At 56.2% G+C, this 17931-nt stretch overlaps 6 non-coding genes across 6 annotated transcripts; 3 read left to right on the top strand and 3 right to left on the bottom strand.

The window, feature by feature from the left end:
• Positions 1-618: 618 nt before the first annotated feature.
• TRNAN-GUU lies at positions 619-692 on the bottom strand. The gene has a single exon. It is a non-coding gene; the product is annotated as a tRNA-Asn (tRNA).
• Positions 693-2257: 1565 nt separating this feature from the next.
• TRNAM-CAU lies at positions 2258-2329 on the top strand. Its single transcript has one exon. It is a non-coding gene; the product is annotated as a tRNA-Met (tRNA).
• A 761-nt stretch (positions 2330-3090) lies between these two features.
• Positions 3091-3164, bottom strand: TRNAN-GUU. The gene has a single exon. It is a non-coding gene; the product is annotated as a tRNA-Asn (tRNA).
• Positions 3165-4729: 1565 nt separating this feature from the next.
• On the top strand, positions 4730-4801 carry TRNAM-CAU. The gene has a single exon. It is a non-coding gene; the product is annotated as a tRNA-Met (tRNA).
• Positions 4802-5571: 770 nt separating this feature from the next.
• On the bottom strand, positions 5572-5647 carry TRNAN-GUU. The gene has a single exon. It is a non-coding gene; the product is annotated as a tRNA-Asn (tRNA).
• A 759-nt stretch (positions 5648-6406) lies between these two features.
• TRNAI-UAU lies at positions 6407-6500 on the top strand. The gene is made up of 2 exons: positions 6407-6444; positions 6465-6500. It is a non-coding gene; the product is annotated as a tRNA-Ile (tRNA).
• The last annotated feature ends 11431 nt before the right edge of the window (positions 6501-17931 follow it).

The raw sequence follows: 17931 nt of genomic DNA, 5'->3' as shown, positions 1-17931 counted from the left end.
CACCTCTGGCTGCAAGAGGCAGGCCTGGGCGTGGCGAGGGCCTCCTGTCCCGGAATGAGGCTGCAGTGCTTCCTGGTCCCCTTTTTCCACCCACACCAGGCGGCTGCTGCGGGAGAACACGAGGAGAGGCTCTGGGGCGCTAGGCAGCGCTGTGTGTGTGGCTGTCAGGAAAGAGCCGAGGCTCCCGACTCGACCTGCCATTGACTCGCGTGGCTCTGCGCGCTGTCAGCCGGGCGGGCGGGCCAGGCGCGGACGTGACTCAGGCTTGGGCCGCATGGCGTGCTTTCCTGACGAGGCATGAGGCAGGCCAAGAGCTTGCACAGCGTACAGGGAAGTGGGAGGAGGTGTCTTTGAGCCGGCCTGTCTCCTCCGCTTCTCCCTTGCCGCTTGGGCGGAGGCGGAAGGAGCGAAATGTTCCCGGCTGAAAGTTTTGTGCTCGGCTTTGAGGATTAAGCCTGAGCCTCCGGCACGGCTGCTGGCAGATGGGTTTCTGAATGGCATCCAGCCTGCTCTTTGGACCACCAGCTGAAAGCACTGAGGCCAGAGGCAACAAAATGGGACCTTTGAGGCTCCCCCCACAGGCCTCGGGGAAGCAAGGAAGTAGCACGGGCTTAGCGTCGTCCCTGGGTGGGCTCGAACCACCATCCTTTCGGTTAACAGCCGAACACGCTGACCCATTGCGCCACAGAGACATGGAAAGGTAAGGCTGTATTGAGCACAAAAGCCCGGAATCAGCTCAGGGTACGGTATAGCACATGCATGCAGTGGTTAGCCAAGCAACAGCAAGGAACTGGACTGCTATGGAAGGAAAGTTCTGTGGGAAGGAACCGAAAAGAGCACCGGGGCTGTGGTACAGCGCTCGCATACACTTTCTTTGGCCTGTTTTGCTGGAAAAGTTAGCAGAGTGAGATTGTTTGTCACAGGTCAGTGGGTGGGTTTATGCAAATCCTGGACTCTTGGACGGGGGCACACAACTTCCGTGGCACATGCACCACCTCTGCAACTAACGTTTGCTACCTCACAACACACCTTTTACCTTTCAGGGCTAAAATACACCGTGAAAGAGATCTAACGGCATAAGCTTAGGGCGAGCAACTGCAGCACTCACAACAATTTTAAGGGATTCAAAACCCCCTCTGCCTCTGTCTTTCCACACCAGGGACAGCAGAAAGAACATCAGCAGCACCTGCAAGAGACCAACAAACATCCATTTCTACCTCCCTCCATGTGCTCCCCTTAGGAACCCCTACCCCTTAATGGTGAGTACTTTTCAGGCGAGGGTGACGCTCTCAGGCCTCAAATGCCAGGTACAGTTACTCTGTCCTTGATCCAAAATCAACAGGAAAATACACTGGATTACTCCTGCCCCAATAACAAAGAGACTGGGGATCCCGCAGCAGCTGAAATGACCGTTTGGACAAGCACTCCCATCATGCAATCCGGGGTGGGTGTTACCATGCAAATGACATCAGCCCCAAAAGGCCTTGACGACAGATCACCAACAGATGGCAGGGTTGACTTCATACTGACCCTGCTTCAACTAGATTGTGGCAAAGATTCCCAAACACCGAACGTTAAAACTCACCTAACGCGGGTCAATCCATCCTCATCGTCGTAACCGCTCGTTATACTCCACACCCGAACGTAGCCCTCATATGGACAACATACCCTCCTAACTCAGTGGCTGTACGTTAACCTTTTACCCCCAGTCAGGGCTATTGCAGATTATGTATTCCTTACGCCAACCCATTTTAAACCGAACTTTGCACCCCTTGGGTAAGCTGTACGTTGTTCCCTGAGCACCAGCAACTTCTATGCCGAAACTCTGTCCCGTACACTTTTTTTTTCTTTGAACTTCATCTTAATAAAATGCTGACTTTTGTTCGAGATCCCGGCTCCTCTTCCTTTGCAAGGCGTGTGCGTTCGCTCCGCGTTTTACTCTGCTAATACGGCGGGGGGCGATTGAGCCAGAGGTGCTTGCCTGCTGCAGACACGGATCCAAGGCTGAACCTCGTCCCCCACAAGCGTAACTGAAAACAGTTTAAGAAGTGCTCCCGTCTCTGGCATTCAGCTACCCAGCTCCCAATGGGGTCCAAACCCCAAATAGATCCTTTTTACCCTGTAGAAGCTAGCTGTAAAATCCTGTGACCAGGGCAGCTGCCTAGTAGCCTGCGCATCTGCCTGCCAGAGCGAGGACGTGTAAGGCACTAATCCGGATAGTGGCAGCTAGGTAGCAGGGGGATGAGTGTGCAGAAGCAGCAGAGTGGCGCAGCGGGAGCGTGCTGGGCCCATAACCCAGAGGTCGATGGATCGAAACCATCCTCTGCTACGTGTGCACTTGTTTCTTTTCCCTCTGGGCCTTCAAGCGAGCGGGTGACCAGCAGAGCCCCAAGAGCCTAGGCCATGAGGCAAGAGGTGGCTGAGGCGAAGTGGCGGCCTGCCAGGGAGCTCCCTGGCACCTCTGGCTGCAAGAGGCAGGCCTGGGCGTGGCGAGGGCCTCCTGTCCCGGAATGAGGCTGCAGTGCTTCCTGGTCCCCTTTTCCCACCCACACCAGGAGGCGGCTGCTGCGGGAGAACACGAGGGAGGCTCTGGGGGCGCTAGGCAGCGCTGTGTGTGTGGCTGTCAGGGGAAAGAGCCGAGGCTCCCGACTCGACCTGCCATTGACTCGCGTGGCTCTGCGCGCTGTCAGCCGGGGCGGGGCGGGGCGGGCCAGGCCGCGGACGTGACTCAGGCTTGGGCCGCATGGCCGTGCTTTCCTGACGAGGCATGAGGCAGGCCAAGAGCTTTGCACAGCGTACAGGGAAGTGGGAGGGAGGTGTCTTTGAGCCGGCCTGTCTCCTCCGCTTCTCCCTTGCCGCAGGCGGAGGCGGGAAGGGAGCGAAATGTTCCGGCTGAAAGTTTTGTGCTCGGCTTTGAGGATTAAGCCTGAGCCTCCGGCACGGCTGCTGGCAGATGGGTTTCTGAATGGCATCCAGCCTGCTCTTTGGACCACCAGCTGAAAGCACTGAGGCCAAGAGGCAACAAAATGGGACCTTTGAGGCTCCCCCCACAGGCCTCGGGGAAGCAAGGAAGTAGCACGGGCTTAGCGTCGTCCCTGGGTGGGCTCGAACCACCATCCTTTCGGTTAACAGCCGAACACGCTGACCCATTGCGCCACAGAGACATGGGAAGGTAAGGCTGTATTGAGCACAAAAGCCCGGAATCAGCTCAGGGTACGGTATAGCACATGCATGCAGTGGTTAGCCAAGCAACAGCAAGGAACTGGACTGCTATGGAAGGAAAGTTCTGTGGGAAGGAACCGAAAAGAGCACCGGGGCTGTGGTACAGCGCTCGCATTCACTTTCTTTGGCCTGTTTTGCTCGAAAAGTTAGCAGAGTGAGATTGTTAGTCACAGGTCAGTGGGTGGGTTTATGCAAATCCTGGACTCTTGGACGGGGGCACACAACTTCCGTGGCACATGCACCACCTCTGCAACTAACCTTTGCTACCTCACAACACACCTTTTACCTTTCAGGGCTAAAATACACCGTGAAAGAGATCTAACGGCATAAGCTTAGGGCGAGCAACTGCAGCACTCACAACAATTTTAAGGGATTCAAAACCCCTTCTGCCTCTGTCTTTCCACACCAGGGACAGCAGAAAGGACATCAGCAGCACCTGCAAGAGACCAACAAACATCCATTTCTACCTCCCTCCATGTGCTCCCCTTAGGAACCCCTACCCCTTAATGGTGAGTACTTTTCAGGCGAGGGTGACGCTCTCAGGCCTCAAATGCCAGGTACAGTTACTCTGTCCTTGATCCAAAATCAACAGGAAAATACACTGGATTACTCCTGCCCCAATAACAAAGAGACTGGGGATCCCGCAGCAGCTGAAATGACCGTTTGGACAAGCACTCCCATCATGCAATCCGGGGTGGGTGTTACCATGCAAATGACATCAGCCCCAAAAGGCCTTGACGACAGATCACCAACAGATGGCAGGGTTGACTTCATACTGACCCTGCTTCAACTAGATTGTGGCAAAGATTCCCAAACACCGAACGTTAAAACTCACCTAACGCGGGTCAATCCATCCTCATCGTCGTAACCGCTCGTTATACTCCACACCCGAACGTAGCCCTCATATGGACAACATACCCTCCTAACTCAGTGGCTGTACGTTAACCTTTTACCCCCAGTCAGGGCTATTGCAGATTATGTATTCCTTACGCCAACCCATTTTAAACCGAACTTTGCACCCCTTGGGTAAGCTGTACGTTGTTCCCTGAGCACCAGCAACTTCTATGCCGAAACTCTGTCCCGTACACTTTTTTTTTCTTTGAACTTCATCTTAATAAAATGCTGACTTTTGTTCGAGATCCCGGCTCCTCTTCCTTTGCAAGGCGTGTGCGTTCGCTCCGCGTTTTACTCTGCTAATACGGCGGGGGGCGATTGAGCCAGAGGTGCTTGCCTGCTGCAGACACGGATCCAAGGCTGAACCTCGTCCCCCACAAGCGTAACTGAAAACAGTTTAAGAAGTGCTCCCGTCTCTGGCACTCAGCTACCCAGCTCCCAATGGGGTCCAAACCCCAAATAGATCCTTTTTACCCTGTAGAAGCTAGCTGTAAAATCCTGTGACCAGGGCAGCTGCCTAGTAGCCTGCGCATCTGCCTGCCAGAGCGAGGACGTGTAAGGCACTAATCTGGATAGTGGCAGCTAGGTGGCAGGGGGAAGAGTGTGCAGAAGCAGCAGAGTGGCGCAGCGGGAGCGTGCTGGGCCCATAACCCAGAGGTCGATGGATCGAAACCATCCTCTGCTACGTGTGCACTTGTTTCTTTTCCCTCTGGGCCTTCAAGCGAGCGGGTGACCAGCAGAGCCCCAAGAGCCTAGGCCATGAGGCAAGAGGTGGCTGAGGCGAAGTGGCGGCCTGCCAGGGAGCTCCCTGGCACCTCTGGCTGCAAGAGGCAGGCCTGGGCGTGGCGAGGGCCTCCTGTCCCGGAATGAGGCTGCAGTGCTTCCTGGTCCCCTTTTTCCACCCACACCGGCAGGCGGCTGCTGCGGGAGAACACGAGGGAGGCTCTGGGGGCGCTAGGCAGCGCTGTGTGTGTGGCTGTCAGGGGAAAGAGCCGAGGCTCCCGACTCGACCTGCCATTGACTCGCGTGGCTCTGCGCGCTGTCAGCCGGGGCGGGGCGGGGCGGGGCGGGCCAGGCCGCGGACGTGACTCAGGCTTGGGCCGCATGGCCGTGCTTTCCTGACGAGGCATGAGGCAGGCCAAGAGCTTTGCACAGCATACAGGGAAGTGGGAGGGAGGTGTCTTTGAGCCGGCCTGTCTCCTCCGCTTCTCCCTTGCCGCTTGGGCGGAGGCGGGAAGGGAGCGAAATGTTCCCGGCTGAAAGTTTTTGTGCTCGGCTTTGAGGATTAAGCCTGAGCCTCCGGCACGGCTGCTGGCAGATGGGTTTCTGAATGGCATCCAGCCTGCTCTTTGGACCACCAGCTGAAAGCACTGAGGCCAAGAGGCAGCAAAATGGGACCTTTGAGGCTCCCCCCACAGGCCTCAGGGAAGCAAGGAAGTAGCACGGGCTTAGCGTCGTCCCTGGGTGGGCTTGAACCACCATCCTTTCGGTTAACAGCCAAACACGCTGACCCATTGCGCCACAGAGGGACAAGGCTGTATTGAGCACAAAAGCCGGGCATCAGCTCAGGGTACGGTATAGCACATGCATGCAGTGGTTAGCCAAGCAACAGCAAGGAACTGGACTGCTATGGAGGGTTTTTTGCCCCACTTGCCCACCCCCTGGGCGGCCTTGCCTAAAAGTGGCGTCCACTAGAGCCCAAGCAGTAGCCCCACCCCTTCAACTTGAGGCCACGCCCCTGCACCACCCCCTCCCCAAGGCCCCGCTCCTACACTGCCTCATACCCCAAGATCCTTCCTCCCGCGCACTGCTCTCCGTCCCCTCCCCCCCTCACTCGCCCTTACGGTCATTACAAAGTGGCAAGGCAGAGCCCTCCCATTTTTAAAAGTCCTGGGGTGTTGTTCCCCCCTGTTCAGGCACCCCTGGGGCCCTGCACTTCACACAGCTCTCCCTGATTTCAGCTGTTAGTGAGGGAGCCTCACTGCTAGCGCAGACTGGGCAGTTCCTTGCATGAGAGACACTGTCCCAAAGCAGGACTAATGCTTAGTGCTGGTTATCAGTGATTTCAGACCTGTTGGTCTGCAGCAAGACTCTCCATTGAGTCTTAACCAGCTCTGTTATTACACAGGGAAGAACAAAAGGGTGAAATGGGACCTGGAACCCTTAAGAAAAATCCACCCCACTGAGTACAACACTTGTTGCTACCTGCTCTCAGCTCCATCGAGAATGATTTGGGGTCACTCCTTGCCTTTATCAACCTAGGGGGTTTGGAGAATCACAATTTACAGGTGCTCCAGTGGCGCAATTGGTTAGCGAACAGTACTTATAGGGCAGTGCTGAGAGGAGCTATGCTGAGGTTGTGAGTTCAAACCTCACCTGGAGCACTGGTTTTCATTAGCCAAATGGCTTCACCCCCTTATTTGGCCCTGTGGAATGTAGAATTCTAGCCCTGGGGACACTGAGAAGGAGAGGACTCAAAAATGCCCCCTTCACTTATTACCTCCTCTCCAGAGTGCAGATGAGCATCTACAATCCTTTCTCCCCCACCAGCCCCTGTGCCAGGATCCCTCAAGCAGAGCCTGGAGTCCTGCCCATCCTTGACCCCTGAGCCTGGAGGGAGAGGAGCAAGGAGCCATTGTTAGAGGGCTTTCCCTTCCCCCGCCCACTTCCCTGGCTCTTGTCGCAGACAGCAAGCAGCAAAAACCAGAAGTCAGAAGCGCAGACAAAGGGATGTTTACTGGGGTTAGTTTCCAAGCAAGCAGATTCCGAAGCCCTTCACACCAGTCGGGCTTATCTCTATACACTGATAGAGTCTGTTCCATGTTGTTCCCTTCCCAGCTCTGACACTGCAGAGCGTTTACCCCACATCCCTACAGACAATTCTTTCCTGGGTGCTGGCTGCTGAGTCCTGCCCACATGCTCAGGGTTTAGCTGATCGCCATATTTGGGGTCAGGAAGGAATTTTCCTCCAGGGCAGATTGGCAGAGACCCTGGGGGTTATCACCTTCCTCTGCAGCGTGGGGCATGTGTCACTTGCTGGAGGATTCTCTGCACCTTGAAGTCTTTAAACAACGAGTTGAGGACTTCGATAGCTCAGACATAGGGCAGGGATTTGTTACAGGAGTGGGTGGGTGAGAGTCTGTGGCCTGCGTTGTGCAGGAGGTCGGACTAGATGATCATAATGGTCCCTTCTGACCTTAAAGTTGATAAGTCTATCAGCTCTGACACTGCAGACTGTTTACCCCACGTCCCCCTTCCCAGCTCTGACACCGCAGAGCCTGGCCTGTGTCCCTGTTCCCACCCCTCCCCCCACCGTTAGCATGATTCCAATTTCCCCGCCCACTTCCTGTCTGACCCCAGTTTACACAGTAATTCTCAGCTAGACCTTAACCAATCATTGTACTGAAAGGTAACTAACCAATTCTAACCTATTCTAAGAGAATTCTCTAACCAATTATATCCCACTCACCTAATTAACTTACACTCAGCAAAATTAACTCGGCAGCAGACAGAAACAACTAGAGAACCAGACAGATTGAGAATAGAAAAGTGGGGGCCAGAAAGATAAACCCTACAGAAATGAGGGTTTCACAACCACAACCATTGAGAAGGGATTTCTTGCCAAACCGGATGCTCCCTTAAGATCTGTTTCGTTATCTGCTGGTGATGGGCACTATGGGGACAGGATCGTCTTCCTAACAGCCCAACCCCACCTTGTTCAGTGTGACGGGTTTGGGAGGTGAGGATGGGACCATTCGCTTCCCAGCTCATGGCTGCCCCTGCTGCTTAGCCAAAGGCCTTAGCCTATGAACAAGGGCTCAGACTCTCCGAGGGAGAGAAGGCCCAGACACAGGCAGACTGGGATTTTGGTTCTTTGTTTTATACCCCTGTCACTAGCTAAGTGATAAAAATACACCTAAGTTCTTAAAGTCTAGGCCTGTACAGGCAGCCTGAATATCTCTAGTCTAACAGCCATTGGTCCCTGTGGAAAAATGATCTATTCAGGGTTGTCCCGAGACATTTTGGTGCCCTACACGGCACCCCCGTCCCCCAGCCCGAGCTGGCAGAGCGGAGCAGGGTGGGGCCAGGTCACTCCACTTCCCGCCGCCCAGTAATTGCAGGGCAGGCCTGACCCCACACTCATGGGGCGGCGGGAAGTGGATTGATCCGGCCCCAGCCTGCTGCACTCTGCTCCCAGCCTTGGAAGTTGCGGGGTGAGGGAGAAACACCCCCCAGCACTCACCAGCGGCGTGGCTGGGAGCTGGTGGAGCAGAGCAGGCTGGGGCCAGGTCGTTCCACTTCCCACTGCCCGGTGAGTGCCGGGTGCACCTGATCCCTCCTGCAGTGCACCGGGGTGTAGCTCAGGGGAAGGGGCAGAGTGGGGGGGGATGGGGTGGAGCAGGGGCGGGAAGAGGCAGCATGGGGGCAGAGCATTGTGGGGGGGCTTTGGGGAAGAGGCAGAGCAGGGGCAGGGGCAGCTTTCCTGGCCGGCTCAGGCAGCCGGGGGATCGAGTTCGCCGCTGGAGCAGTACGCAGCTGCGTAGGGCACCAGGAAATTTGGGGCAATTTGGTGCCTCAGATTTCCTGGCGACCTACACAGCTGCGTAGTTTGCGTATGGGTAAGGACGGCCCTGTATCTATGTAGCTCACTGAGTGGTTGGTGGGCTGAGTTCCCCCCTGCTGGAGCTTTCCAGGGATGAGATTTTGATGAATTGCAGCAAGAAGAAAATCTCCCCTGTTCCTGTTTGTCACCTTGGCCCCTTCTTGTGCCCCCCTGAGCCTCTGTTCTTCCTGCTGGGGGAGATACAGAGCCAAGCCCCCATCTGCCTGAGTCACAGAGTCTGTGGCCACCTCTGAACTATTGCCACTGGCGAGTGTGGCTCCCACTGCTTCCCCAGAGGGGCTGCAACAGCAGCTCCCCAGCTGGGTCTGGGGGTGTCAGAGATCCAGGCTATAGGGTGCAGGGGATCCAGGGCCTGTGAGTCCCCTGCCTCAGGGGAGGCCAATGCGTGTGGTGGCCATAAGCACCACAGGTTTAACCCCGTCTGCTCCCTTCCCCACGGCTCTGATTTTGGTGACACTGACGTCCCCTGTGGCTGGGAGATGGATTTGTGGGCCCAGCACAGTGCAGGGGGCTTCCAAGACAGCCTGTAATTCAGCAAGCGCTTTGCAGCTGGGCCTTGGGCTAGGGGTGATTTTCTCTCCTCGCAGCGGATGGGGGATGCGCTGGGACCAGCTCCTGGCTCTGTTTTTGGGAGCTGGTTTCCCGTGAGGACACACCAGCCATCACTGCTCTCTACCTAGGGGAGAACCACCTGGGAATGTGCTCCTGGCCCAGCCGATCTGGAAGGTTGAACGGGATCGTGGCCAGCACAGCAATGTGGGGCTAGGTCCCTGAGAAAACAAAGGGGGTGGGGTAAGAGCAGAGACGAGAACTAGAGATGGGGGAGGAGACAGGGTCTCGAGGGAGGGAGCAGCTGGAGAGAACCAAGGAGAGCAGTGGACAAGTCTGCCATGTGAATACTAGTGGTCACAGGTGATCTGCAGAAAACCCACAGCCAGCTGGTCCCATGGGGTGATGGTCGGCCCTCGGGACTCTGACTCTCACAGTCACAGTTCAGAGCTTGGCAGGATCTGCTGGAGCTGCGTCGTATTGCTACGAAGCCCCAGAGGCCCTACTGCTCAGCATCCCAATTGCACAAAAGTCTCTCTTGTCCCTCCTGCTTGGTTACTAATGCCCGCTCAAGGGAGATCTTTGGTCCAGATGGCCCCATGCTATTGAACCTGAGAGTCCAGCTAGAGATGCCTTCCACCCTTTGGGCTGACTTATAGCTGCATTCCCGGCTGCCTCAGCTGATGACCACAGGCTCTTGGGCACCCCGGCCCCTAAGCCAGGGCAGGTGGAGGGTTTGGAGCTCCCCGTAGTGGCTTGGGCTCCCTAGGTGGCTTTTACCATGGCCCGGCTTCAGCGTCTGTCCTGGCTTGGGGGCAGGGCCTCCAGGGGAAGAAGAGAGTTGGGGCCATGGAGAAGGGCAGGGCCTCGGGGCTCCCCCACTTCTACCTAGGTTCCGGTGCTTTTGCTCAGGAGCAGAGGCTGCATCATTGTTTAAATCTAAACCAACCCCAGATGAGGATGGAGACATTCCCCAGGGATCTCAGCCCGAACCTGCAGCCCTCAGCTGTTGCTGCTGGAGGGCGTGAAGCCCTTTCACTCGTATTGACTAGTGTCCCTAGCTCTGAGGCCTTTCTCTCGCCTCGTCCTGAGGGACCTTCCACTCCATTCCCAACCCACCTCCTAATTATCCAGGGGCTCTTCTCCCAGAAGGGGATCACTCAGGGGCTGGATCCCTCTTTGCCTTTTCTCTGTGTCTAGCACAGTTCGAGGTGCCCATGGGTGGGGTGTTTGATCACAATGACCCTCCGTGAAGCTGCCATTCGGTCTCATCTTTCACTGAATCCAACATTTTTTCAATTCCTCATCACCATCCTCCCAAGCACATTTCAATTGCCTCCATATCCCTTAACCAGGCAGTGTCCCTGTAGTGTGGGCTGTCTTCATAGGTCCTTTCTCAATCTTTCTCACCCTCTTGTCTCCAGTCTCCTGTGTCTCTGCTTTCTAAGCACAGACTCACTCTGGCTGTTCAGAGGAGGGGAGGACCATGCCTATGCGTGGCCAGCAGACAGCGACAAAGACCCCTAGCCAGCTTCCTCCCTGCCATGCCAAACACCCACTGAAGGCCACCCACAGTCCAGCATGCGGGGGCGGCTGCTGATGCTCTGTGGCCAACATCACAAGACGGTAGGAAAGCAGGGCCAGCCCCCTGGTGGGGCCTCTGACCATTCCCACTCACGGTGCTCACTTGGGCAGTGGGGCAGGAGATTTTTCCCAAGAGGCTTTTCCCCAGCTGACGAGAAGCAGAGAAATACCAAGGCTCCCAAGGGGCTATGTAGCAAGTACCCTCCAGCACAGGGACAGGTGCACACTTGGAAGAGGGAAACTGCTCCACACTCTAGCCCGGGCAGCCACCCAGTTTCTTTGGCAAGTCAGGAAGGGCAAAGGCGAGACTGGAAGCACCTGGGGCTCATGCCCCAGCCTTTGTGACGCCCAACCCCCAACTCCTTCCTGGGGCTCTAGCTGAAGCCAGAGCATTGGCCTGAGCGGCCAAAAAGAGGTTCCAGCCCTGAAGGGAGCAGGACTTTCAGCCCAAAGGTAAAACTGCACAAGCACAACCACAAAAGGACTTGAACCCTCAATTGCCTGATCCGAAGTCAGACACCTTATCCGTTAGGCCACGTGGTCACACACAAAAAAAACCTCTCCAAGTACTTCTTTACAGAAGGCGGACACTGTGTTTCTCAGACTCGGGTCATCTGCTGAGGGGGGTGAGACTCTCTGGGCACAAGAAGTCGAGTTCCCAGCGAGATGTGAGACTTAATTCTCTGGAGCCAGGTGCAGGGTTTTGGCAGGGAGGCTCAGGCATGGGGGACTGGGGTGCAGCGGATGGACCAGCTGTCTAGGTACAGAGATTTAGTCACACGAGGCACAGAAGGGAGGCGAAGGAGGAATCCCGCTGATGGTCAGTGGCTGTGCAGAAAAAAGGGTGTTGATTCCCCCATCCTAAATGGGCTGATTGGCTTGACCCTTCTCCCCTCTGCAGAGCGTGGTGGGGCTGCAGCTCACCCCTTGTGGGGCAGGAGGGAACAGGTGTAGGGTACTGGGCTCCAATGCACCTGGAAGGCAGCTCCAGTGCGGTGGGGCAGGGCAGGGCCTGTGGTGTCCGTTCTGCGTTGCCTGGTGCTGAGCCACTGCACAATCCCCAGCCACGCCGCACAGCGCACCCTGAGAGGGGGCAGGGGCCCAAGCAGATGATCCAGCACGAGGGGGGAGAGGATGTGTGGTTGGGGGGAGGAAAGGCCTTGGGCTGCACTGGGGGAGTGCAGAGCAGGGGTGACACTCCAGAAACCTGCAGCAAAGGGATGGACAGGTGGGGTGGGTGGATAGAAGAGGCAGCGAGCCTAAAAGAGGAGTGGGGTCTAGTGGTCAGAGCAGGGAGGGGGCTGGGCGCCAGGGACCTCTGGGTTCTATCCCTGGCTCTGGGAGCAGAGGTGGGTCTAGAGGTCATAGCAGGGGGGCCGGGAGCCAGGACTCCTGGGTTCCATTGTGGCGGCTGCTTTTTCCTGTGTCTTCCTCCCGACAGAGCCCAGCCCAGCCCCCTAGCAGAATCTGACTGGGGGAGGGGGTTGCCCTGCCACTCCAGACTCGTGATTCGAACCCCTCTCACCATAGGCTCTGACATCACGGAATCTCCCCCCTCAAGACAGAAAGTAGGAGCCCCTCCCCGCATGCGGAGGAAGCTAGTGAGTTTCTTGGGGGGTCTCTGGTGGAGGTGACAGCACCCACCAGACACCCACTCATGGTTGCAAGGAGACCCCCCTGCACAGCCCCCTGCTATGAGGGGCCAGGAGCGCCCAGCCAGGGTCAGGAGGTGAGATGGGGATGCAGTGGCAGGAAGGGGGCAGAGCTGGGGGTGGTGCCAGGTCTGGTGCTGGCTTCACGGGGAAAAACCACACTGCTCCCCCATAACACGCACACACACAACTCCTGGTCTTGGGAGGGGAACAGGAGAGAGGACAAAAGAAGCAAGAGACAAAGAGAAAGGAGGGAGGGATGGATGGCGGAAAAGGTGAAACCAAAAGAACAAACCCTAATGTCCCCAGTGATTCTAAGGGACAAAATCCCAGGTGCAGAATAAAATTCTGCCTCCTTAAGCTCGTGTTTTCCATGCCTAGAATTCAACTGTCACCAGATGGCTCAGACTGAACAGGTTTCAAACCTTGAGGAGGCTCTTACCTTCTAAACAGGGATGGCTGTTTTCTAGTAAAATCAGGAAAACGGAAGGAGAAAAGTCGAAAGAGGCTCCTCCTGGTGCTCACGTCCATGAACCCGAATACTCTCTCAGTCCTCAAAAAGAGACCTCGAGAAGGAGACTTGCTGAAGCAAAGCCACAGGGGTCTCTGAGGTTTCCCAGGCCCCTCACCCCTGTCCTGCCTGGCTGATGTCAGCATCTCTCTGTGAGGTCACCACCTCCCCACCATCTTTGACCAATAGTCTGAGGTCCTGCAAAAGGCCTTTGTGATGTCACTGCCACACCCCTCCCTTGCTGTGCTAATGTCCTGCCCCTGCCCAGGCACTTTGGAGGTTTGAGCTACTCCCTGTGGATCACCCCACTCAAGAAGCGTTCGTTCTAGGAAGCAAGCCGGCGAGACAGGAAAACATCAGATGCTGCTCCCAATGCTACACTCAATATTTCAGAAATTAGTCGACTTTATGGCCAGAAGGGACCATTAGAGCATCTAATCTGATCCACTGCATATCACAGGCCTCCTGTATGACACAAGAGATACTTTTGGGGCAAACACATTCCAGAAAGGCATCTAGTCTTCATTAAATGACATCAGGAGATGGAGAATCCACCACTTTCCTTGGTAGCTTGTTCCTGTGGTGAATCATCCTCGCTGGTTAATATTTGTGCCTTAGTTGTAATATGAATTTGTCTCTTTTCACCTTCCAGCCATTGGGGCTTGTTATGCCTTTCTCTGCTTTAATACCCAATCTTTTCTCTCGATTAAGGCCCTTCAACACTTCAATTAAGTCACCTTTCAATCTTATTTTGATAAGCTAAACAGGTTGAGCTCATTCAATAGCTCCTAGAAGGCATTTTCTCCAGCCCTCAGAACGTTTGGTGGCTGTTTGTTGCCCCAGCTCCAATTTCACAACATCTTTTTCAAATGAGGACACCAAAACTGGAGGCTATTCCAGTATCAGTCTCACTGATGCCGTGTCACCTCCTGTGATGTTATTGACATAATCTGTAACTGTATAGATCACCGTTGGGACCACTGTTCTATATTTGCAGCCAATATTATAGAAAGGTTGTCGTGTATGGGGTCTATGGAGAGGTTCTGATTGGGTGATTATAATTATGCTATCTCTAGATGTGTGTCATTCTTGTAGTTGACGTTATGAATATACTGTCCATATTTCAAACTTGTGCTCTGCTTCCAGGGAACACCCCAGCCAGACAAGTTGGTGTCAGTTCTGCCTAACCTGCTTGATGGCCCATTAAGGACCATCATCTATACAATCGACCCATTGAGAGAAGGCAGATATCCCTTGTAACTCAGCAAGGTATGCAGGGACCTGCCTATGGACAGAACTCTAAGGTTTTCTATGCCTCATGCTGGGTAGAGTGTCCTTGGGAAAAGAAAGCAAAGACCACTTGGCAAGAGACTATACAAGGCTGATGCCTCATCTCCATTTTGTCTTCAATCCTGCTTCATACCCCTGGAGGACTTTGCTACAATCTGAAGCTCTGTACAAAGGACTGAATGGCCCATCCCAGCTGTGGATGGACTCCAGAGACTTGATTTGAACCTGCAGTTTATACCATCACTGCTACAAGCCTGAACCAAGAACTTTGCCATTACTGTATGTGAAGGGTTAAAATCCATGTGCATTTTATATAACAACCTGATCTATGGATTGTGCCAGCCCCATGTCGACTCCGCTACTGCTCAGAGCATCACAGTTCAATAGGAGGAATGCTCTGCCCCGAACACCAGACATTCCCCTACTTCCTGGAACAGGGGGGCCTGTCCCCATTGTCCTGTAAACAGCCCCACCATGTAACCCAGAGGTGGCTGCATCTTAGCACCAAGACACCAGTGGTCACTGCCCCAGAGGAGATGGTACATACAGGCCACTGCCCTACGTGGCCACCAGACATCACAGACTGTGCACTGTCTTAGCTGGCCCCACACGTTACTGCCCCAAGAGGTGAGGTACACACAGGCTACTACTCAAACTGGGCACCTGGGGTCACTGCAGCAATGGTTGGGGGGGATACATGCAGGGCACTGCTGCACATGGCCACCAGGGGGCACTGCTGCAATGGTGGTGGTGGTGGTGTGGGGGGGTGATAAACAGGCCACTGCCTGAAGTGGCCACTACCACAATGGTGTGGGGAGAGAGGGAGGGAGATACCAATAGGGCACTGCCACACCAGGGCACCACGGGGAGGTCACTGCTCCAATTAGTAAAGATACACATCGGGTAGTGCCCCAAATGGGGGCCCTACCCCAGAGAGAGAGGGGGCTGGGGAGAGAAGAGGAAATCAAAGGCCACTGCCTCACTTAGCCACCAGGGGTCACTACCTAAATAGGGGGGGACACACACAGGGCACTGCCCCACCTGACCAGCAGGGGTCACTGCCCCAATTGGGGGATATACAGAGGGTATTGCCCCACGGGGATGCCAGGGATCAGTGCCTGCCATACCTGGCACAGGGGTAGAGGGGATAGGGTGACCAGATGTCCCGATTTTATAGGGACAGTCCCGATATTCGGGGCTTTTTCTTATGTAGGTGCCTATTACCCTCCACTCCATCCCGATTCTTCACACTTTCTATCTGGTCACCCTGGGGGGTGGGGGCAGGGAGAGAGGGGGCTACACACAGGGCACTGCCATACTTGGCCACCAGTGCACATCCCTAGTGGGGGAGTGACACGCACCAAGAGCAGGACTCACTGCCACAAAGGGGTTGGAAGATACCCAGGGCACTGCCTGACACGGCCACCCAGGCACCCTGCCACCTTGGGGGAGGTGAAGAACACACCTCAGGCACTGACTCCTCTGGTTACCAGTGGTCACTGGCCCAATGCAGGGGTTGGGGGGAGTAAATACACACAGGGGACTGCCCCACCTGGGCAACACGAGTCACCGAGATGAGAGTGGGATACGCAGAGGGCACTGCCCCAATGGCTGATATACATACAGGGCCCTGCCTCACCTACTCACCAGCGCTCACAGGCGCAATGGCAGTGGTGGGGTCACATAGGCAACTGCCCTCAGTGGCCACCAGGGGTCGCTGCAGCAATGCTGGGGGGGATACATGCCAGGCATTGCTGCCCCTCGCCACCAGGAGTCTCTGCTCCTACAAGAAGGCACCTACAGGACACTCCCGTGCCTGGCCAGCAGGGGTCACTATCACTGGGGAGGGGCTATGGGGAAGCAGAGAAAGAGCAACTAACTGCAGTGGGGAAAATCGTCATCTACAGGGGAGAAAGAACGGACTCCGCTAGGACATCGCACCAACTCCGGCCAGGCTGGATACCAGCAATTCCGGGCTGGAGCAGCTCCAGCTAGAGGCTGGGCAAAGTCAGGTGACCTTGGTCTCTGTGCTGAGCAGGCAGCGAGGAGGGACAGGGAACCCCCCGGCAGGGCCGCCCAGAGGATTCCGGGGACCCGGGGTCTTGGCGGGACCGGGGCCCTTCCGTTCGGGACCTGCGGCGACGAAGACCCCGCCCCGCGAATTACCGGCCGCCGGACCTGCCGCCAAAGTGCAGCCTGGTCTTGGCGGTACTGGGTAGGGCCCCGCCCGGTCTTCAGGTCACTTTGGTGGCGGGGCCCGGAAGGGGCCCCGCCGCTGTATCGCCGAAGACCGAGCTGAACTTCAGCGCGGGTCCCGCTCCGTCGGCGGTGGTCGCCAGCGGGGTCCTTCCGCCGGAGCGGCAGGACCCCCCGCCGGCGAAGACCGGGAGCGGAGAAGCTCTCGCCCGGTCCGCAAGAGTTTTCCGCCCCCGGAGGAGTGAAAGACCCGCCCGGGGCCCTGAAAACTCTGGTGGGGCCTGGGGCAAATTGCCCCTCTTGCCCCCCGCCTCTGGGCGGCCCTGCCCCCCGGCCAGGGTCTTGCTGCCCAAGGAGGGGGAGAGCTGTGGCAGCTTTGGAGTAGCTGGTTCAGCAGCCGTGAGCCGCACGCTTGTCCCTGCCTGAGCTCTCCAGGAGCACATAACACACAGGTGTGCGCTGGATGTAGGCACCAGTGTAACGACAGGGCCAGACTCTGCTGAGTGCTGCCTGTGAGAGACAGGGGCAGAGTCAGACGGGCAGATGCGGGCAGGAGATGACAGGGCCAGCGGCCATGAGCTGAACCCATCACAAGTCCAGCCTGTGACCTCACCATCTGTCCCTGCAGCTCTCCATCTGTCCCGCTGTCCGTCAAACTCTCAACCTCCCATCCATCCCCAATGTATGCCACCCCCCCACCCATCTGCCTCACACACACATCTATTTCCTCATGCATCCTGCTGTCCCTCTGATTGGCCCTGCAGTGCCCAGCACAAGGAGGCATAGTGGACCCTGAGCGAGGCTTTTGGGTGATGCAGTAATGGAGCTAGCGGGTGATAAGGGGGGTTCTGGGCATCTCTAATCCTGTGCCCAAAGCCATGACTGCGAGCCCACTCCTCTCAGTCTCAGACCCCACAGCCCCAAAGACATGACCGGCCACTCACGCTGTGACCCAGTGACAGCAATGAGGTCTCCCTGAAGATAGGGGGTGGGAGGAGCAACCCCCTTATCCTGGCAGGCAGGACACATCCTTCCCAGTATGGCAGAGACCTTGCCCGTGGGCAGATAGACCCAGCTGAGCCCATAGGGGACTGGGGGAGGAGGAGCAGAGGAAGAGGATGAAGGCAACTGAACATGACAGGTGTCCATGAAAGGAGAGAGAGAGTTTTAGTGTAAGTTGGCCAACACAGAGAGAGAAACCTTGGAGAAAGAAAGAAACTCAGAACAGGGAGTCACCCTCATGGATCCAACCTTCTGCTAGGGAGCACACACCACTCCTGGCCAGAGAGATGATCAGCCCCTACGAATGGCAACATCATCTCCCTTGAAGCCACAGCTAGTCCAGAAACCCACACCCAGGTAAGGGGACGTCCCTGCCTGGAGCCAGGGGGGCTGTGACCAGAGCCCTT

This window comes from Mauremys reevesii, linkage group 12, assembly GCF_016161935.1.
Source record: "Mauremys reevesii isolate NIE-2019 linkage group 12, ASM1616193v1, whole genome shotgun sequence".
Lineage (NCBI taxonomy): Eukaryota > Metazoa > Chordata > Testudines > Geoemydidae > Mauremys > Mauremys reevesii.
The sequence above is the reverse complement of the archived record's forward strand: the minus strand, read 5'-3'. Positions and strand labels throughout refer to the sequence as shown.